A 20,281-nucleotide genomic window follows, 5' to 3' on the forward strand; every position below is an offset into this window, starting at 1 on the left:
CCCTCTCCCAGTCAAATGAAAATACCTCTGCGTTACCTGTTCAGTGCTCGGGATCTGTTGTGGTTATCTGCCAACCAGAGCTCCCCAGGGCTGTATGGACAAGGTCATCGTGATGGTGTGCAGGACCTGAGCGGTAGTAGGATAGCAAGGTCGGAGAGAAGAAGATCTTACTAGTGTATAGTTTTTATTAGGGTGAGATATTTCTATCGCAATCTAAAGTGCCGCATTGGACATCTTTGCCAATGTAGTTTTTGAGTCATGTTTTGGCACATTCTGACATACTTTCTTACTTGTGCTAGCGTGGATTTATCGTGGATAAAAGTAGCAGAGTATTGCCTGCTAACTTTGAATGTATGTGAATACGTGGATATGGGGTCGTATCTGGTTTGCAAAGTCATATGGATTCATATCTGGTTTGCACAGTCTGATCGGTATCAGGTTTCTTGTGTCTGTAAGGTGAGATCTCTTGTTGTGTCGGTGGCAGATTCTTATTGATTGTTAGAAATTTTGTTCCCTGCCTTTGCAAACCAACGCGCTTTGAACTGGAAGTGAGAAAGAAATGCAACTTAGACTTGAAAAACATATGGTAACTGGATGGGACTATTGAAATTCTTAAGGATGGTATAAAAAGTTTATGGTATTATTTACCTTTTTTAAGGTTACCTGAGATAAAATTATAGATTTTATATAACAATGAACTGTCCTCTTGCTTTGTTGTGTTTTGTTTCTTGAAATATATTACAAAATACTCAAAAGCAAGTACCTAGTTCTTGCAATTACGTAAGCATACGAGTATACATATTTAGAATTATATGCTAGAAAAGCATAAGCATTTTCTGCTTTCTATCTTATGTTTTCAAAAGCATCTGGTTTTAGGGGTTAACAGGAAGCTGTCTGTAGTAGACAGAATGAATCAAACTGAAGCTGGGAAAGTGCTTTTCAATTTTGAATAAGTATATCTGTAAACAAAACTTCAGGAGTGGAAAAAAACCATTGGGTTATGTTCTCAAGCTTAGCAAAAGGGAGACAGTAACTTTTAAACCCTGCTGAGATTTTGATTGCTATTGATTTCAAAGTTAGAAGCCAAACCAGGTACAATTTATAGAAGAAATGTTTCTTCCAACTCATGCTCAACTTAGAACTCAGTGAGAGCTAAAACTAAGAGCTGTGACACTTGTGAAGGTATGTCTGATATTGTTATTAGCGGCAGTGATCAGTGCTGTCGTATTCACTGTTCTGCAGTTCATGCTGAGTCAGCTTGATCTATAGTATTTTTTAGAATTGAGTGGAAACAATGGATTTACCAGAAATCCTATTAAAAAAATCCTGTTTTACTCCCTCAAAATAGCAGTAAGCTACTCTTCCAAATACAGATATCTAATACTTTTCAGAACTATGTGCCATTAGGCTCATTAAAGTAAGGTGGTAGCTTCTTTGTGGATCGTTATTCTTTTCACTAAGTAATTACTTTTTAAACACTTATTTTATAGATTATGGGGCTGTAAAAGCCTGTACATAGATATAAACACAAACAGAATGTAATTTTCTATTACTTTTCAAATAATTATTTTCTGCTTTCTGCTTACGTGTACAATACATCAACTTTTGAATTCATCTTTAATGTATATGTTGGGAGTTTTCATTTGGATTCCTTCTAGTGGAAACCAGTGAAAACACTAATAAGTTGGCATAGTTATGATAGTTTTACTCGCAAAGTAATGAGAATCAAACCTTTCCAGAACCTTACCATGAAGGCTGGATATTAAAAGCAGAGAGAAATGACAGAATAATGCTGTTATAGAAATTAAAACAAAAATGTAATTAGAGAGGAAAATATTTTTTTAATGTTTCCTGTGTGCAAGATACACAGTAGTGCAATTATCTGTTCACTTTCAGCTACCAGACTTGATTTATTAGTTACAGTAGTTTGGCTTTGAAACACTGAACATGAGTAAGAGCACATGCTTAGTTGTATGAGGGTTCCCACATCTGTCCTGACAATCCTCTTACAGAAAGTCTTTTTGGAATTAGGAAATGACAACATGAGTTCTGAAATGGATAGGAAAGAAACAGAGTAAATGGGGTGGGGGCATTGGGAAGGAGTATTTCATTATTTCATTGCCCCTTTTTAACTCATTACCTGCTTGAACTGTTTGTTTTTATGATTCCAGATGGTAGCAAGATGCATATAAATGAGTAAAATGAAATAGAACAAATTGAATGCTTGGCTGCTGTTCAAGAGCAGCTAAGGCTAAGCTTTAGTAAATTCACATGAAGATATGATAACTGTGGAATTTCACAGAATGAACTGTGATAATCTTACTTGTGGAGAACATTCTTCTTGAGATAGATGGGAGAATCTAGACTTTTATCATGGAAAAAAAAAACAAAGCCCCTTTTGGAGCTTTGTTTTCAGAGGGCTCTCACTACTGTAGTGAAACCTGTACACATGTCAGAGGCAGAATCAACACGCACAATCCATTTATACACATTGGAAGTTTTAAGGGTTTGTACTTACTCAGCGGCGAAGTAGAGACTACAAAAGAAAGTTAGCATGTTCTGTGTCAAAATGCTTCCCTTTATTGCACCAGGGGAGGTTTGGATTGGATACTAGGAAAGATTTCTTCACCAAAAGGGTTCTCAGGCACTGGCTGTGGCTGCCCTGGGAGGTGGTTGAGTCCCCATCCCTGGAGATGTTTGAAAGACGGGCAGATGAAGCACTCAGGGATATGATTTAGTTGGATTGATGATCTCAAAGGTCTTTTCCAACTTAGTGATTCTATGCTTCTACATTAAATCCCTTTAGGAGTAGGTGTATTTATATTTTAAATGGTGAGAAAAGTATTAAATTTTAAAATGTTATTAGACATTTGATTTATATTTAAGTAGGAAAACATATAAAGCTGACTAAACCAAATATTTTTGATGATTTTTTTGCAGGATATGGTTCACATTGTTGATGCCTTTTTTGTGACTGTAGATAATTTTTTATGCTTCTGCGTCTGAATAGCTATCTCTAACTCCTTGTTTTTCAGCCATCTCTTTTGTCACTTATTGAAATTAAGGAAAAAATATTGCATTTTAATATGCTATTTTGCTCTTATTTCTTTGCATTGAAACTCCAAAATCACTGTCCAAAATTTCTTATGAAAGAGTAAAGTATTTTCATCAAAAACTCTGAAATATATTTCGTGCCGATACTTACAGGACATACTTTGTTACGTGTTCCATTTCAATATAATTCAAATTGAATTTTGTTCCTTAACTGTGTTTGTAAACTGTATCCCAGTATATAAAATGAAGGAAAGAGAAGATGCTAAAACTCAAGGCTGGAAGATTTGGAGCACTGGAATCTGTTGAGGAGCTGGTCAGGGAAAAGCAAGGGAAAGAATAAATCTAAAGCTGATTTATGTCCTCTTTAAATTTCTGTGGCTACGTTAGTCCAAGTGGGATAGGTTCTATACCAGATGAAAAGAAGGTGATAACATGGATGGAGATAGATGAATGGAGGAATCTATGCAGCACTTCATAGTATCTGAAGATCCTTAGGGGAGATTTTCTTCAGTGGACATCCAAGATAATTTAGTGGGCTTTATATCAATAGAATGAGGTATAGCCTCGCTCAGTACAACTGGTGGATTTTGGTAACAAAAACATTTTATATGACAGTTCTTTGTGTCTTGTTCTGCGACCTGTAAGGCAATTTGGCGAGTTTTGATTTATGTCAGTCTTTAACACTTACTCCCCTCACTTTTACTCCTGCGTCAAAATGATTCAGAATTAGCATTTAAGAACAAAAGAAGGGAAAATTGCATTAAGAGAGACCAATGAACTATTTTAAATATTATATTAATATAAAGGGCAAAATAAAAACATCAGCTGCAGCAGAAGCCTTATGCAAGTATTGATTATTTCATATGAGTGATACTTGTCTGTACTGTACATTGTATGTGTTTATACTAAAGTTATTTCTGAGAAATACGCAAACCCAGAGCATAGTTTGCAGTAATATGGGGAAATATATATAATAATAATAATATTTATGGCATATATATGGCAATATAATAATTAAAAACTTTTCAATAGGTGCAACTCATTGTCATTTATCTGTTCTGTAACAGGGAAAAAAAGAACGTGGAAAATTTGTATAGGGACGAATGAGTCATTATCTTCCAAAAGTTAGGTATAATGATGGTGGTCACCACGTGGAAATAAAATTAGAACAGTAGGAGGCAAGTGCTGCTTTAGCCTTTTGATGAAGTCCTTGGTGGTTGGTTTGGGGAATGTCAAACATGTCAGTTTTGTTTTGGGGCCCTGAATAACTTGTTCACTCTTGTCCCCTTTGAAAATGAAGTGAAAGTCAGAATCTGGCTGCTTGATAAACTGAAGCTATTCATCAAAGCTACAAATACAGGACTTACTTGAAGGCTACCTACACTTCTTCCTGAAAATAATAGTCTAGTGGTCTGTATAAAAAAATAATGGCCAGAAAACGTCTGTCATATGTCATAAGAGATAGATAACCTTTTCTCCTTGTGAAACCATCCCAAATAAAACCTCTCAGATTTAATCACAACTGTTTTTCCTTTTCCGATGTCAATCAAACCTTTCCTATTGGTAATCTGAACAAAATAAGGTTGAGAACACAAAGTCTGCTTTTGTATTATTAAGATGAAAAGATTCTGCCAGGGTTTGATAACATTTGAGATGCAGAGGCTGTTACAGGAACATAATGAATATCGAATGTATCAGCAGAAAGGACTTTTTATCAAGATAAAATCCTGATGAAAAATGCCACTTATTCTTTATTTTTCATCAGGCAGGTTTAAAGACTGAAAGTCAAGAATGTAGAACTATGTTTAATGGGGTTATTTCGTTTATTACTCTGTGTGCTAAAATATGAACCTTGAATTCAGTTTCTTCTCATCTGATTCGAAATATAATTTAAAAATTAGACTCAGTTCTTTCACATTCAAATACAGAATATTATATTTATAAATGGGAATTTACTGCTAGATGTCCCAACCTTATGGGTAAATATGTTTAACCTGTTCTTCCGAAGGAGTTCTATAGTATTTGAACTGATTTAAGTGTAAATATTTGTTTTGTGAACTATTTGTAGAGGAAAAAATACCTGACTCGTCTCTTCTAATTTATAGTCCTAGGAAGTACTAGGTTCCAGGGGTGAAGGAATCAGATGGGGTACAATCAACCAAAAGTTTCCACATGCCAATTTCATATAATAGTTCATGACTGTCTTATATATGTGTTTGTTTGGGGTGGTTTTTTTTTTTGGTTTTATTTTTTTTTTTAATATAGAAGAGGGTGGTTAGTCTGTGGTTAGTTGTTTATTAGTTTCTGTTTATTTCTGGTTTTATCTGGCAATGCAACACACTTGGTACTGACTTTGCTGAGGGTGTTATTCAGGACAAGGAGTGAGAAGCTGGAAGAGGATGTTCCACTGCTGATCAAAAATATGTTCTGTGGTGGGAATTCACCAGTGAATGGATTGCGGAAGGTTGTCTTACGCTGTTTCCATTCCATGAATTGTGTGTGGCTGTAGGTTTTGTATGGAGTTTCTTCCTTGTAATTTGTTTTTGCCGTAGCCATACCGTGGCTGAAGATTAGAAGATAAGGGAAAAAGGCCAGAAAAGCTTGGTAGCAATTTTGTTTTTGAAAAGGAGAGACTGTTTGATCCCGCTTAAATGGTAACAACTAAATCAACCAGTAACTGTTGAATTAGAGACAAATGCAAACTGTAAACCCTGACAGGTCAGCACTACACCAGCTATAACCAGAACAGCATAGTGAGAAGGAAAAGTGAATCAATAGGACATGTTGTAGTAACATTTTGGGAGGATATCCAGAAATGGGTAGAAATGAAATACCCCTTCTTTGCTAAGTAAATGACAGAGGAAATCAAAGACAACTGAATTTCATAGCCCTACTGTTTGGAGTGTTGTTGTGGATAAATGGAATTCTAATTCACAGCTACACTGGTTGTACTCCATGGTGTTTATGCAAAGCAGATGGGCCATCTTCGGGGCAAGGTATGATATCACTGAGGCAATGATCCTACCTAATCCCTTAGACCAATAAAAGTGAGCATTTTGTATATGCTTTAGTAGGAGAAATGCTGGAATGAAATGGAAACCGATGAGGCAATGTTTTACTTTTCTTCTTACTATTTTTGGGTTGCTTAATTTTCTTTTGCAAGTCTAGAACAGATTGGCTGACAAGCTGGATCAGTATCTATGTTTTCTCAAGCCTCGATACTCAACTGTCAGTGGGCTGAAGCACAAGCTTGGGGAAGGAGAATAAGTAGAGCACATACAGCTTTATAATTCACTTTGTATTGTGTAATGCTCGGTGTGGAAGACAGACATCACAATCTCAATGATTTCTTCCAAGTGGTAATAGTTTTGCTTTTGAATGACTGTAAAGATAACAGAACTATTTTTTATGAAGGATTTATATTGGAATTCATTTCTTCTGGAGGAGGTGAAGGAAGAGGCACACCTAGAAAATCATCTGCTGTAGCTGTCTCAAATACCTAGCATAAGCTGGAATGAGTCACTCTCTGTAACTATCTTTGCTCCATGTAATGTAGGAGGAAACTATATGAGCACTAAGCTTTTAGATAGCTAAAGCTGAGTAAGGTGATTTCTGAAACCTAATACAACAATAATTTTAAAAACTAGGGCTCACAATACTGAAGCTTTGACCTTCAGTGTTATAGACATATGTACTCTCCCTTAGAAAGGGCTGAGGGAATTAAATGATAGATAATGCAAAGAGGAGTTTTCGAAGTGAGTGGAAGTATTGTAGTCAGATATTTTGACTTTCATTGACTCTGATGTTCGGGTGCTTATTCCACGTGTGGTGTTGGAAGTTCTTCGAACTATGAGTAAATTTTACTGTGTAGAAAGAAATAAAGCTCTCTTATATTTCCTTTTTTTTTTTTTTTGTAGAATAAACATTCTATATGCTGTAACAGTCATAGTTCTTACCCTTGAAGTAATTTGTCTTCATTATGTCATTTTTGTACATGTATTTCCATCTGTCTGATTCACCTCCTTTACTCTTTGCCATAAGCTGATGAAGTTTCAAGTGTATTTGTTCTGCTTGTTTATTTGGGCATATAATTTATCACCAGTATATTTACAGAGAAATAAAGAACAAGGATTTTGGAGATAAGTTATTTAGTATATCAACACATGCCTCCATATTGCCAGCAGACAATCTGCAGTGAATCCTGGTCCGTTCCAATAATCCAAAAAAAAACCCATGCCTGGGAAGAAGGTGAGAATGTTGTCTTCAGGCTGTGTAGATAGTGTAATCACTTTCTTGTTTGCAAAGTTCACAGGTGTCAGCATGCGTGTTTTCCTTTCCTTTGATTGCATTTAACCTTTGGAGGAAATGCCATTCACTTTGCTTTTCTGCCAGTAGTCACTGTTGAGCTCAGTCAATGAAGCATTGGTCAGTTTAGTAAGTCTCTTTGGCAGCACATCATTACAAGATAAAGTTCAAGTCATGTTGGGAGAGAAGTCAGAGTCAGTGTCTTCTTGAGCTGTATTCCTGTACTGCTACTTCGTAACATGCAGCAAAACATTTTGGGAGCAGCAGTCTACCAGAGAACTTGTTTTCAGAAAACAGTAGATATTTTGCCACGTAAGTACTACTACAAAAGACTAAAACGAGTTTTTAAAAGACTAAGGGTTTTAAAGAGTTCATTTTGGATTATGCCGCCAGGACTGCTTTTGGAAAAATTGGACTAAGAATGATAATTTGTCAGTATAATAATTCTGAGATGGATGTAAATGAAGAATGTAGTACTCAGTTGCCTATTTCTTCTTCCCAGAAACCTTTGGAAAACTGAGCAGCAAAGTTGCATCTTTATGCAGAAGTGTAGGAGTGGAAGTATATATTGGGTGATATGAAGATGGGAAGTGGACACATTGACAGGGAGGATTTTATCCATATTAAATTTAGAAATGCCTAAAATATCACAGAAATTTTTGAAGCAGAAGGAACTTGTTGCTTTGTAATAGTTTTGATAAAGTCCAGGTATTTTGATGTGTTAAGCAGTTTTTACTTTATCCTTTCTTTAGGAAAAAGTGCTGTGCGAGTGAAAACAAACTAATGATGCAGGAAAACTAAAATTAAACTCCACTATAGTAGAATTCTGTCTTTTATCAAAATAGCCTATAGCTCTTTTACTGTTGCTGGAGATAGATATCCCAAATCTAATAAACTGCCATCCCATATGATATTAATTAACGCATTTATGGTGATGTCCGGAAGGATTTCTTTAGTCTAATTAGCATCCGAAAGCTGTACTGTATTATCAGCATAAATCCATCATGTCAGGGTTTACATATGTTCGAGTGGTATCACAGAGCTGCACTCAGACTGGGATACATTTTTAGGCTGCAGAGTTTTCAAACCTAAGTCTTCCTTGGTAGTCTGGATACATGCAAAATTTAAGGAGCAGAAAAAACCCCAACCCAAACTATTTTTTAATCTAGTTTCTATTAAGATAATTTGACAAAAGATTACTTCTGATGGCTGCACTTTGTTAAACCTTAAAAAAGAACTATTACTACTGTTTATTATTTGGCTGATTTTTATTTCTTCAAGACCACATCTTGAATTTATTTTAATGGAAAATCAAAGGTACAGTTATTTTTTGATGCTTCATCTCATTTGCTTTATTCTAGTTTGGAGAAATACCATGCCTTTTATTGTATAAATAGAAAGCCAAGAAAAAAGTATAATAATGAAGATGTAGAATTATATTCTATAAAGATGTCTTTGTGATGCTATACATAGTATTGCATTATATTTGTTCACAGCTTTGCACTGTAAGAAAGCTACAAGGAGATGAAACCTCAAGAGAAGAGGCCCTATGAAATGAGAACAAACAATATCAGAGCATAAGGTGTCTTGCTAACCTTTAAAAACGCAGTGCAGTCCCACACAATTTTCTTCATTCAGAGCAATCTGCAGCTCCTTAGCAGCAAACCAGATAGTTGAGTTCTCACTTGCTTTGATGTATGACTTGAAATTTAATACAAAAAAAGAAAAGATCTTTTGGAAAATCATATTAATGGAGGTTCATTTTCATTATGCCCAGTTTTCTTTCATTACTGGGTAATTACAGGGATATCTTTGCCACTGCCCTTCTCTAGATTATTTTTTTGTGTCTGTGTGTGTTTCTTCATATGCCTTACAGTCAGTGTGGCAGTCTGCTACCAGTTTCTTCCATCCTGTCTGGCTGTATTCATTTTAGCTACAAAATTTTATAGATAATTTTTGAGTCATCTGCCCTTCATTGTGTTTTGAAGTCTTATATTTGATTTCTTTGTTCAGTGGCAAAAGATTGCTCTGTAGGAAATTATTTGTTTGGTTCTTTACATGAAACCAAGCATCCTTACATGATCTCAAGTACTGAACTACGAACAAGAAGTGAAGATGTAGTAGTGGAAGTATTTTAGTAAATTGTTGAAGTTCGGAATCAAGAGTCATTACCAGCTTTTAGCTCACTCTATCACCTACTTTTAGTGACTCAAAGCACTGGAATTTAATTATAATAGTGAACGAGTACTCGTATTTTATGGTGAATTCAGAATAAAATGCATGTGCTCAGGAGCTGAAACTGCTGAGTGTCACTGGTAGAATATGAGGTCATTCTTGTGCTTCAGAAATTCTTACTTCTGTATATGCTATGCTTAAGATGGGCTTTTCAAAATTATGCAGGCTAACTCTGCTTTCATTACAGAACTTTAACCGTTGGCTTCTGGAGAAGCGGAGTAAGGTCAACACACAAAGCTTTGCATAACTCCATTTATCCTGTTCTCATACTAGATTATCATTAAGAAGTGAGCCAACGTGAGACAGGGAGGTTAACTGTGAGTGCAGGTGTCGTTGAGGCAGATGGAGTTAAGGATGACTCCATTAACTGTCACTATTTTAGCTAATATCATACTGATTTGTTTTAAAGTTATTTTATCAGTGTTCTGTACAGTTTAGACATCCAGTTATTACATTAAACTGTGGTTTCATTCTGAAATTTGAAGCAGAAATTATGGAGGTGATCTGCTTATCTGCATTATTGTAGGCAAACTTAGTTGATCATTCACTTGTAGCACTGTCTGTTCAGTTTCATCCCAAAATTTATTGAAAAAAAGAATTTTTTATCATCTGTGTTAACTAGCCTGTTCACAGTGAACCTAGTGCCAGTTAATTTGGAATAGTGTGAATCCCTGCAGTCTGATAAACACTTAGATTTTCTTAGTTCAGATGGCTTAGGAACTCATCATTTGGAAACCATCAGTATTAGTTTGACTACATTTAGAACAGATGTTGTGGTTTAATACTCCTCAGTCTCCACTGGCCGTGTTTCCATATCAAGGATGCTGCAAGCTTCTTGAAAAAAAATTCAGAGTAATTACTATTGCGAATTATGACCCACTTGTTCCACGTGGTGGGGACTAACCTTACTTGTTATCCATTATTTAAAGGAACTATATCACTTCAGAAAACTGGGTATTCTTAGGTGGCCAGCAAAAAGATTTTGTTAAGTTGAAGCAATATTCTGTAATTATCCTTCAACAATTCACAGTTTAAGAAAAATTGCCCTTTTAGCACAATGAATATAATGAACCACTTCAGAAGACTGAGAGTGTGTACTGTATAGGAATCTCATTCTTAAAAAAAGTCTCCCTAAATAAAACATCTTTAAAACATTCTCTTAAGGATTTCTTTAATGTTGTACAATGGTTAAAAAAACCCTGTAAACTCAATGTATGATGGAACCTCTTAAAGAGAGCAACATTGATTGATGGGTATGGGTGTTGACTAGTAGAATTTTCCCTGCAGATCAGACCCATTAAAGAGGGAAACCAAGAGCAAAACCTAGAAAGGGTCTGAGACTGTATTAGACACGTACTGATTCACTATACCTAAAGAGAATCTTCTTGATTAGCCATATAGAGTAAATGGTGCTCCATTAGATGATAGATTTTGTGGATCTCTGTTTCTGTTTGACTTGGAAGCAGTGGTGCTAACTGAAGAATGGGCAAGATATCTTTGCGCAGAATGTTTCCTGTACAGGCATTCAAAAAAAGACTTTAATTCCCTGTAAATAAAAGGTAATAAGCTTTGGAAATATGACTGATTTTATTTCTTGTTTGTACAGCTGTACTAATATTCGTTATACTCAGCTTTACCCCTGTCTGGAAGGAAATAGGATGAAAAACTGTATTGAAATCTATATGAGGAGTTAAAATATCATGCTAACAACCTTTTCGCCCTTGCCTGTTGTTATGTACTTCCTGAGGTTTCACCCAGCTAATAAGTGAAGTTTACAAAGCTCGAAGACGTTGGTTACAGTAGGAGCTGCTTCGCTTAGATTCTGCTTCTGATAGATCTGTAATCCCTCATTTCCATATTATAGCATTCTGCATTTAACTACCTACAAAGCAAGAACTTGGAGAATCCTGCAGTTCTGAGTTCTTTAAAGTTTTGTTTGAATAATGATTAGGCTAACCTGGCTTGGACTAGAAAGAGCCTGTTTAAAGTCGTACTATCCTTAAAGGCATTATGAATGAATCGTGATAAAGGACAAGCTAGAGAACGTGAAACTGCTTCTGAATACAAGCCCTTTTTCCTTAAAGTGGGAATTTCTGGGACTTCCCATGCAAATTAACTGCTTAGCAGTAATAACATTTTTTAGCAATGAAATTACATTAAAAGTGTACTTCCATTTCATGATTGCTCCAATTTATTAATCAAGAAGATAATAAACATTTCACTTATCTTCATTGGTCAATGAAAGATTCGAATCAAACAGGTATTTTCTGGAATTTTAAGCTTTAAAAGTTTATGACATTGATGAATTCAGTAATGATTAATTATTTTTTATTTATGGTTAATTATTTTTATTCATTTCCCTCACCTTCCTAACAAGATCAAATGGACTATCTTTTTGATATCTGGCAAGAAGCTTCTGAACCCTTCTCCTGAACTCCTAGCTGTCATTCATACTCATGATAAGGAGTTCATGGGATGTAGTTTTGGTTTTACATCAGTCAAAATAGAAGGCCGTAAGAAATAAATCCACTTCAATAGTTTATAGATTATCTAGGCAATTGAGTAGTCTAGGTTTAGTACAATGCAAAAGCATATTCTGCAAATGTTTCCAATACTTTTCTAAAATACTCCTGGCTTACATACTAATTGATGTGTTTGTACACCTGGATGCTTCATGCTTCTGCTCTAACAAAAGTAGTTAAAAAACAAAACAAATGATGATTTGAGAAATTATGTACGTTAAAAACTGTTTTCCGTCTTCAAACTGTAGATAATGTAAACCTACAAATATAGCAAATTATTTAGTATGTAAAATATAACTGAAGTATAGAAATGTTGAATATGATACATATTTCTACATTGAGAACAAAGACAAAGGAACTGCGAAAGGTGTTTGCTGCATCACAGCCTTTTGCCTTAGGCAGAGGCAGCTGGGGCTTCTTTGATGACTAGAGGGGGGAAAAAAGTCATCTGACTGAGAAAGTAAGGGTGAGTTTTATTTATGGCCTGAAGATCCTATGATAAATTCATTCCAAAAAAAAGGGATGGAATTTTGAGATGTCATAATCATAAATCACATTCAAATCCTGCTTAAATATATTAAATGAAATTTACCTTTTCTACACAAATGCTTAGGCTTGGTATTTATTGAAATCTGTCATTATTTAGAATGAAATAGCAACAAAGAAGGACAGAATATGAAGCTGCTTACCTTCCTGTTTCCTCAGTATTTTGTATTCCTACAGAATAGAAATGCATTTGAAGCAGTGGTGCAAAATTTCACCATTTGACTCTGATAGATGCCAGATAAAAGTCTAAGTCTTCGTTCAGAGAAGTCCATCATTTCTGGTCTTACTCTCACTTATTGTCAGATAGTACCTGTCAAATTTTCATAATTACGATTTAAAGGGCTCAGCGTCACCTGAGTGATGTTAATCTAAGTTCTGGTTTTCTCTGCTTGGTTGTAAAATAAAGATGATGCGTAGGTACCATCGACATATTTACAGGCTGTACACCAGGGCAGGTGAAGAGGCCTTCAACCTTGTTTTCACTTCATGAGATTCATCCATGTCTGTTCTGATAGCACGAATAGTATCTATACAATTCAGTTTGAGGTTTTATAATCTAGGAAGACTGCAGTTATATACAGAATTAAAAAGCTTAACTAAAAGCAGGGTGGGGGGAAAGTGCTTTTTCTTTGTCTATTGGTGTATAAATAGTCACACAAAATCAAGACTATCACAGCGATCATTTGAGATTGCGTCCTAGTGATGTCGGATACACTCAGACCAAACTCTGTGAATATGAATGCAAGACATATTCTGATTCCATTGTCTCTCATGATCCTGGTCCTTCACCCAGCCTTATATCCAAAGTAGAGTCCAGAGTCCTACAGTTATGCTTTGGGTTAAGTGAAGGATAGCTTGGCATTCCAGCAGATGTGTTAAGATAAGGTGGTCCTGCCTTATACGCACATATGTAAGGAGCTTTTTTGTTATTCTAGATCATAAAACATGATTAAGCTAGAAAGAAAGAAATGTAAATGTACAACCATTCTTCTTATTGCATTCAGAAAAGGCAACACAATTGGAGCTGTACCTAAAGAGAAATGGAAAAATCAAATCATGGCTGATCTTCTTGTACAGTGGTTACCACGAGTTTCTGTCTCTGTGTTCAGCGTAACAGAGGGAACGCATGATTGGAATGATGGACTTAAATGATCCACCAGCATAAATTAACACAGTTGAACGGTTATTTTAATTCAAAGTGAGTAGCGGTGTAGTGACATTACACAGTGATTACAAAAGTGGGGATGTCTCTTAAACTGGCTTTGTATTCTGCCAACCTAGCAAAATATGTCACAACCACTCAAGTGAGAAATCTCCAGAACAGTTTTATGTCAGCTGCAAAAAAAAAAAAAACAAAAAAAACCAGAACACTTCAGCCATACACAATGAGCAAATTCCCCTCTCCCTCCCCCATGACTCTCATTCAGACTAGACAGAGATACCCTGGAGTTGTTCAAGAGTACTGACCTCAGCCTCTTAGTGCGCACTGTAGCTGAGGCCTTATGGTACTTGCAGGACTATTGCTGGGGTAGGAAACCTGATTTAAGTCTTTGACACCCTATGTTTTTCAAAATAGGAGCTATGCTCAATATCTGATTACATCAGTTGGTCCTTGCCCAAATTCTTAGGAAATTTTGAGCCTTTGTTCATTAACATACAATATCTTAAAGATGAAGCATGATAGCTAACATCATAGTATATTGTCATTCGTATGCAAAAAAGTATTGTCTCCTGTATTTATGTCCTTAGAAATCCTCCCACAAGTTTCAAAATGCTAATAGTAATATAACTTGTATAAGCATAGGTGTAACTTGGCATGATGTCAACAAAACAAAACATACCAACATAACACTGTGATTCAGCTACATTCAGAAATGAGTAACATATTTGCTCATAGTATCTGTTGTCTAGAAAATGTACTTGGAGATTTAGCCAGTGGTGGCAGAAAAATAATAAGTTAAGTGATTGTATTCTGTACCAAGGTTAAAAATAACCTAGTGGAATTTAATGTTCTTACTAAAACCAGAAAGCAACTGCTAGTTTTCGTGTCAAACTAGGTCATTTAATCAAAACTTGATTGGGCAAAGAAATTCACCATATATTTTCTGACTTTGAAGGTAGTTTACATATCAGTTTTGTTTTGCCTCTTGATTAGCTGTCTGTATTTTGTGAACGTGTTTTCCCTTAATGATTGTTGAAGCATCCTTAATTAAGCACGAGTGTAATAAGTATGTCATACAGCAGTCAAGAAAGAAAGAAAGAAATGCAGGACAATTTCTTGGCACCATAAATCATTATGCTCAAAATATATACTGACGCTATATATTCTGTTGCAAATTCTCTCTCTGCTTTTCTGTTACCACTGGCTATTACCACTGCTTAGACAATGAATAGAGTTCAGTTCACAACACGAAGAAGATTAAAACTGCTTATCTGGCACTGTTTGTTCCAAAAGCAGGAATCAGATTCCCCCCCTGCAAGTTGTCTTCGTGGCCAGAAATATGCAGTGTGGTTTCATATTTTAGATATGGCAAACACACATTGCGATGACCTAATTCAAATTAGGTGGATGAAAAAAATAGAAATGACATGACCATCTGCAAGAGTGATAGAGAAGGTGAATTACAGAGTGAAGCTTTTGCTTATAGAAATAAAGTGCATTTTCAGTCAAGCATGTAGCATATTAGATTGCTTACAAAGAATAACTTTTCTTATCTGTAAACATTGACTGTAACAGGACTGAGTTATAAACTGTAGTATGGGATAATGATATCTATTTCTACCACTCTTCAGAACAGTGGACTGCACTCTAAATCTGCTTTAACTGAAAATGTTCTTTCTCAGTACAGCTATACTGCTGTGCCTCAGTTAAAAATATTGCTCAGACTGTTTTTTAATTTTTATTCCTAACTTGGCTGAAGAATTTTCTTAAAAACATAGTGCCTCAGCAGAATATACATTTAAAACTTTTTTTGAATGTGAAGACAAAATAATTTTAGGTTTTCTTGTATTTCTACAGTAATGGATTGCAGTAATCACCTTGGCTTCCCCTGCATTCCTTCCTCAGGCTAAGTTCCCACGGAAGCCTGACTTTGATGGAAGTCCTGGGTAAAGAGTGCTGAACAGGACCCATTGTGCTTAAACACGTATTTTGAAAAAGCTTTAGGAATGATAAACTGCACAGTTGCAGTATTGCTATTTTATATTTAAGAAAGACCAATGAGATTTAGGGTCTTCTATAAGAGCAAAATGGATAATAAGAAGTATGTTCTCTTGGAGTTTTCCTGAAGGCACTTTCTTGTCTACTTCTGTCATGCTTCAAAAAGTGTTAAATATATTGTTAGAAACTAAATGAAAACTTCTACAAGGAGAAGCTTTTTTTGTCAGTGGAATGTAGGATGAGGTCTCCTGGGAACTCACAGGAAATATAGTAGCTTAAAGATTAAAAAGCAGGCAATGCTACAAACAAGTAAAAGGTCAAATAAGGCCATCATGCACATAGACATTGAATAATTCCGGGGTTTGCTGTGCGCGTCACCCGCAGAGCTCAAACAGTTCGAAGAAGTGCAGAATCGCGGCTTGTAGAACCATGGTAATAGCACAGATTATGAAAGGTGAATATTGCCACTATGTTAATTAACTAGCACCAAGTAAGTGTACCGAGTGCTTCTGACTTCTGTAAAGAGTAGCTGGTGGAAGAAAGAATGAATTACGTAGTTTGCACCACTCGGCAGTCCAGCCTTAGCTGTATATCCTGTGTTGGAGTGCATGATTGGATTTATAAACTTAAATCGGACACTTAGTACTTTTGTTTTACTTTGTTTGTATGATAATTGGTTTTCTCTGTGGAGCATGAGATGGAGGACGTTAAATAGCAGTTGGGAGTGAAACTTAGCACTAAGGCAGCCACTGGGTAAGTTGTTAGGAGTGACAACGATTCTCTCTAGGGAATCACGTACAGGGTGTCACCCGCTGGCTGCAGCACAAAGGAGCCCCACAAGGAGACTGATAGGAAATAAAAAGCATACAATTAGGAAATACAAAAGTGAAAATTACTTTGAAAGTCAGTAGGGGTGCACAGCAATCCACTGCTCAGAAGCAGATGAAAACTACCTAGGTCAGAATCAAGTCGTCCAAGTTCCACATAGCACTACAGATAATGAGTCCATCGCCAGTGAATCAGTCAGTTCAAAACCAACTATTTGAAGTGTCAAAACTGTCAAGGGCAGTTTGACTCATCTGATGACAGAGTTGAACCCATGTCACTTAGAGGCAATCAACAAATTAAGTTTGAAATCTCAAAAAGATTATCTCGATTTAAGAGATGACATTTGAATCGATACACTTTTGGATCTTCTAGTAAAAGAGATGTACGGTGATTCAAGTTTACAAGCTGTAGACAATGGTCCGTTACAGCAATTATAGTCGTGCGTCAGGCTGGTTGGAAATCGATATCTGCAAATGTGGGATATTTGCATTTTTTTTTCTGCATGGGCCTGTTTAAAATAAACCAATCATTTTCCCTCTCAAGGCTTTGAGTTGCTGCTTTTTAAAATGCACCTCGTAGTGTACATTCAGGATTCTTAGAACCAGATAACATTATTAAAATTGGTCTCGGAAAAAATGAGTGCTGGACGTTGATTAAAATTACTGTCCTGTACAACGTGGGAAAGAACTGGAATATTCTGCGAAATGAACTTGATTTACTGTCACTTGTCTTTACTTACCTTTCAGATGGTTTTCAAGCACATCAGTACAGTGTTGCTATCTTATTGTCGATGCAGTTGGCCATGCTTTCAACAATCTTGATGGAGTATTTTGATTCTTTTAGTCCTTTCTCAGAGTAATTTTAACGAAACACTAATTAAAGCTTTTCTATTGAAAAATACATGTGCTTCACCCTCCAAAGTTTTGCTTAAGAGAGTCACATTGACAAAAATACCTTATATTCCTTTAACTGAATTTCATTAGTGGGTCTTCTCTGACTTGGTGGGAACATAGAGTTTTTCCTCCAGAACACGTTAGAGCACAGAACAATTAGCAGAACATTAGAAGTATCCACAGCGCAAGAATGCCCCATCCCTGAAGATGTTCGAAAGGCCAGGTTGGATGGGGCCTTGGGCAGCCTGATTTAGTGGGGTGTCCCTGTCCATGGCAGGGGAGTTGGAACTGGATGATCTTTAAGGTCCCTTCCAACCCAAACTATTCTATGATTCTATGATTCTATGACTAATGTCAGTATGCGAGTTCCAGGGCAATATGTAGATGTTCTATTCAATGGTGTATAAAATAGGGATGCATGCATTGTACTTGAGGCAGTTTCTCTGGAACTCTAGTCAAGTCTGATACACTAGATCAGTCAGATTTATATTTTCCCATTTACCAAGTAGCATACTTTATGTACATTAATGACAAGGGAAGAATGTCAATTTTAAAAGTGATTTTTTTATTGGTAGGCAGACCCAAAAAAGATGGTTTGATTCTTATGTTTATGCTACTAGAGAAGTTCTACCGAAAGCAAAAGGGATTTACTGGTGTAAAATCAGGTTAAGGAAGAGGAGAATCATGCCCTCACGGAACACTAAGAGGCAAGGGGCGACAGTAGAAAAGCATTGGTATTCTGCTGTGAAGCTAAGCTTCCTGCAATAATGAGTGCATAGCAGAGGCCAAACAGAAAGCAATACATTTGGGTTCAACATCACATTCACCTTTTGTGGTCTGAGAGCACATGGGAACAAAAGGAAATACAGGCTGTGATTTCAAATATTTCTTGTTATCCTTTTATTCCTTTACTGCTTTCTATTCCTTTCTGTCAGTTATCAGTGATCATCATTTTAAAACCACTTGTAGTTCTGGGAACAGTTTGTACTCCTTTGTTGAAGCATTTATGATTGTCAGTAAAACTTTTCAGGCTATCATTTTATTTAATGTAAGCCAGTCTTATTCTCTTTCAGGCTACCAGAAGCATTTTCCTTTTTATCAGCCAGACAAGTTGCATGGCTGTGCTGTATGTGTGAAGTTTTGAAATAACATTCTGAGTTACATTGCGCTCATTCTTATTTTAGGGTGGATCTTGCACTACGTTGGTGGTCTGTACCTACTCAGTATGTGTAGGCAATTTGCCAGCATTGAGGGGAGTTTATAGATATGTGCTACTACTGATTTTAATGTTTGTTCTATATAGTGCTTTTCACAAAATTCACATGACATAGATATGAACTAAAAATAGTGCATGTTCTTTTCAAACAGCAAGGAACTATCCTGCTAAATAAATTTTCAGTTTAAAATGTCAATAAATTAGTTGATAAAATGAAATGCAAAATTGACTGAAATTCTGCCACTCTTAAGTTACTTCTATTCACTGAATATCTGCAGATACAACTGCTGTTTTACAGATGTGAAAATGCAGCTTCAAAACCTTTGCAGTAGGGTCACGATTTCTTCACTAGGTCATCCACTCATCCTTCTCCCAGTTCTCTGACAATTTATTTTGCTATCCAGCAGAATATCTCTTCTTCTCTCCTCTGCTACTCTTTCAGTCCATTTTCATCATTGTCCCATCCTTATTTCTTTTTCTATCTCCCTATAGGTAATATATCTGAATATGATGCATTTAAAGGCCACCGGAGTACTGATGATTCACAATTCTATACCCTTACTCTACATCAGATATCTCTGGTAGACATCGAACTGAAATGTAATGGTCAGAATTATGCTTCTGATGTTTTTCTCTAGCCTTGACTGCTTCTGGCTTTTACTGTGTTGCATCCAAGTTCTCAAGCTTTGAGGATGGAATACCAGACTACGCACAAACAGTGGAGTGCTGACCCTGACAAAAGCTAATGCTTTCCCTTTAAAGTAAACAAAACACTTGCATATGTAGCCATACAGGCTGCCAGAGAGATGAATTCTTCATATCATAATGTGAAATAAGGGAGCAGCACAACTAGTGGGTTTTTTTCTGTTTCAGGCTTATGTTACTTGAGGAGCTGAGCGTGTGACCCCTAACACAAGAGCTCGTCAGTGTTGCACAACAGGTTCCTTTTTATTTCCTCTCTTTCAAGACAGGAAATTTCTTGTTGTGTCAATTTTGGATTTTAGCAATCTAAATTGCTAATGCTCTTTGGAATGCAAGTTTCTGACAGCATAATGAATGGGTTCATTAACACAATTAAATAATGGGCGCAACCTTGTTTTTGTCATTGCTTTTATTATGCCCTGAAGCAAGTTTCTTTCCAGGTTGCTTTCGATGTTTTTCCACAAGTGGTCATCTACATCTATAATTCTGTGGCTTTTGGTTTCGTTCTCTGGCTGTATCTTTAAGGCTTCAGCTCTCACCCTGGGATTCACTCCCTGTGCAATACTATTGAAGATGATAACGTATCCAAACTTGTAAATACTCTTTGTTATTGGTATCATGAAAGAATTTCCATTACTCTCATCTTTCTTTTGAATGTTATAGGCTAGTCAGAAGACTTACTCTGAGCTTCTTCACCTGGAAAAACAACTAAAAAGGAGATTTTTCCATCTAGTCTGTCTAGTAGGTCTCTTTCCTTCACTCCCCCCAAAATCTACCCATTTAAAACTGCAAAATCTGTTTAATCACTGTCTTAATTATA

General features: G+C 36.1%; 1 protein-coding gene across 3 annotated transcripts in view; it reads left to right on the forward strand.

The window, feature by feature from the left end:
- PCDH11X (protocadherin 11 X-linked) overlaps nt 1–20,281 on the forward strand; it is a 470,689-nt gene that overhangs the window by 89,235 nt on the left and 361,173 nt on the right. The gene's annotated exons all lie outside the window — the stretch shown is intronic.

Source organism: Cuculus canorus, chromosome 10, assembly GCF_017976375.1.
Source record: "Cuculus canorus isolate bCucCan1 chromosome 10, bCucCan1.pri, whole genome shotgun sequence".
In the NCBI taxonomy this organism is placed as follows: Eukaryota; Metazoa; Chordata; class Aves; order Cuculiformes; family Cuculidae; genus Cuculus; species Cuculus canorus.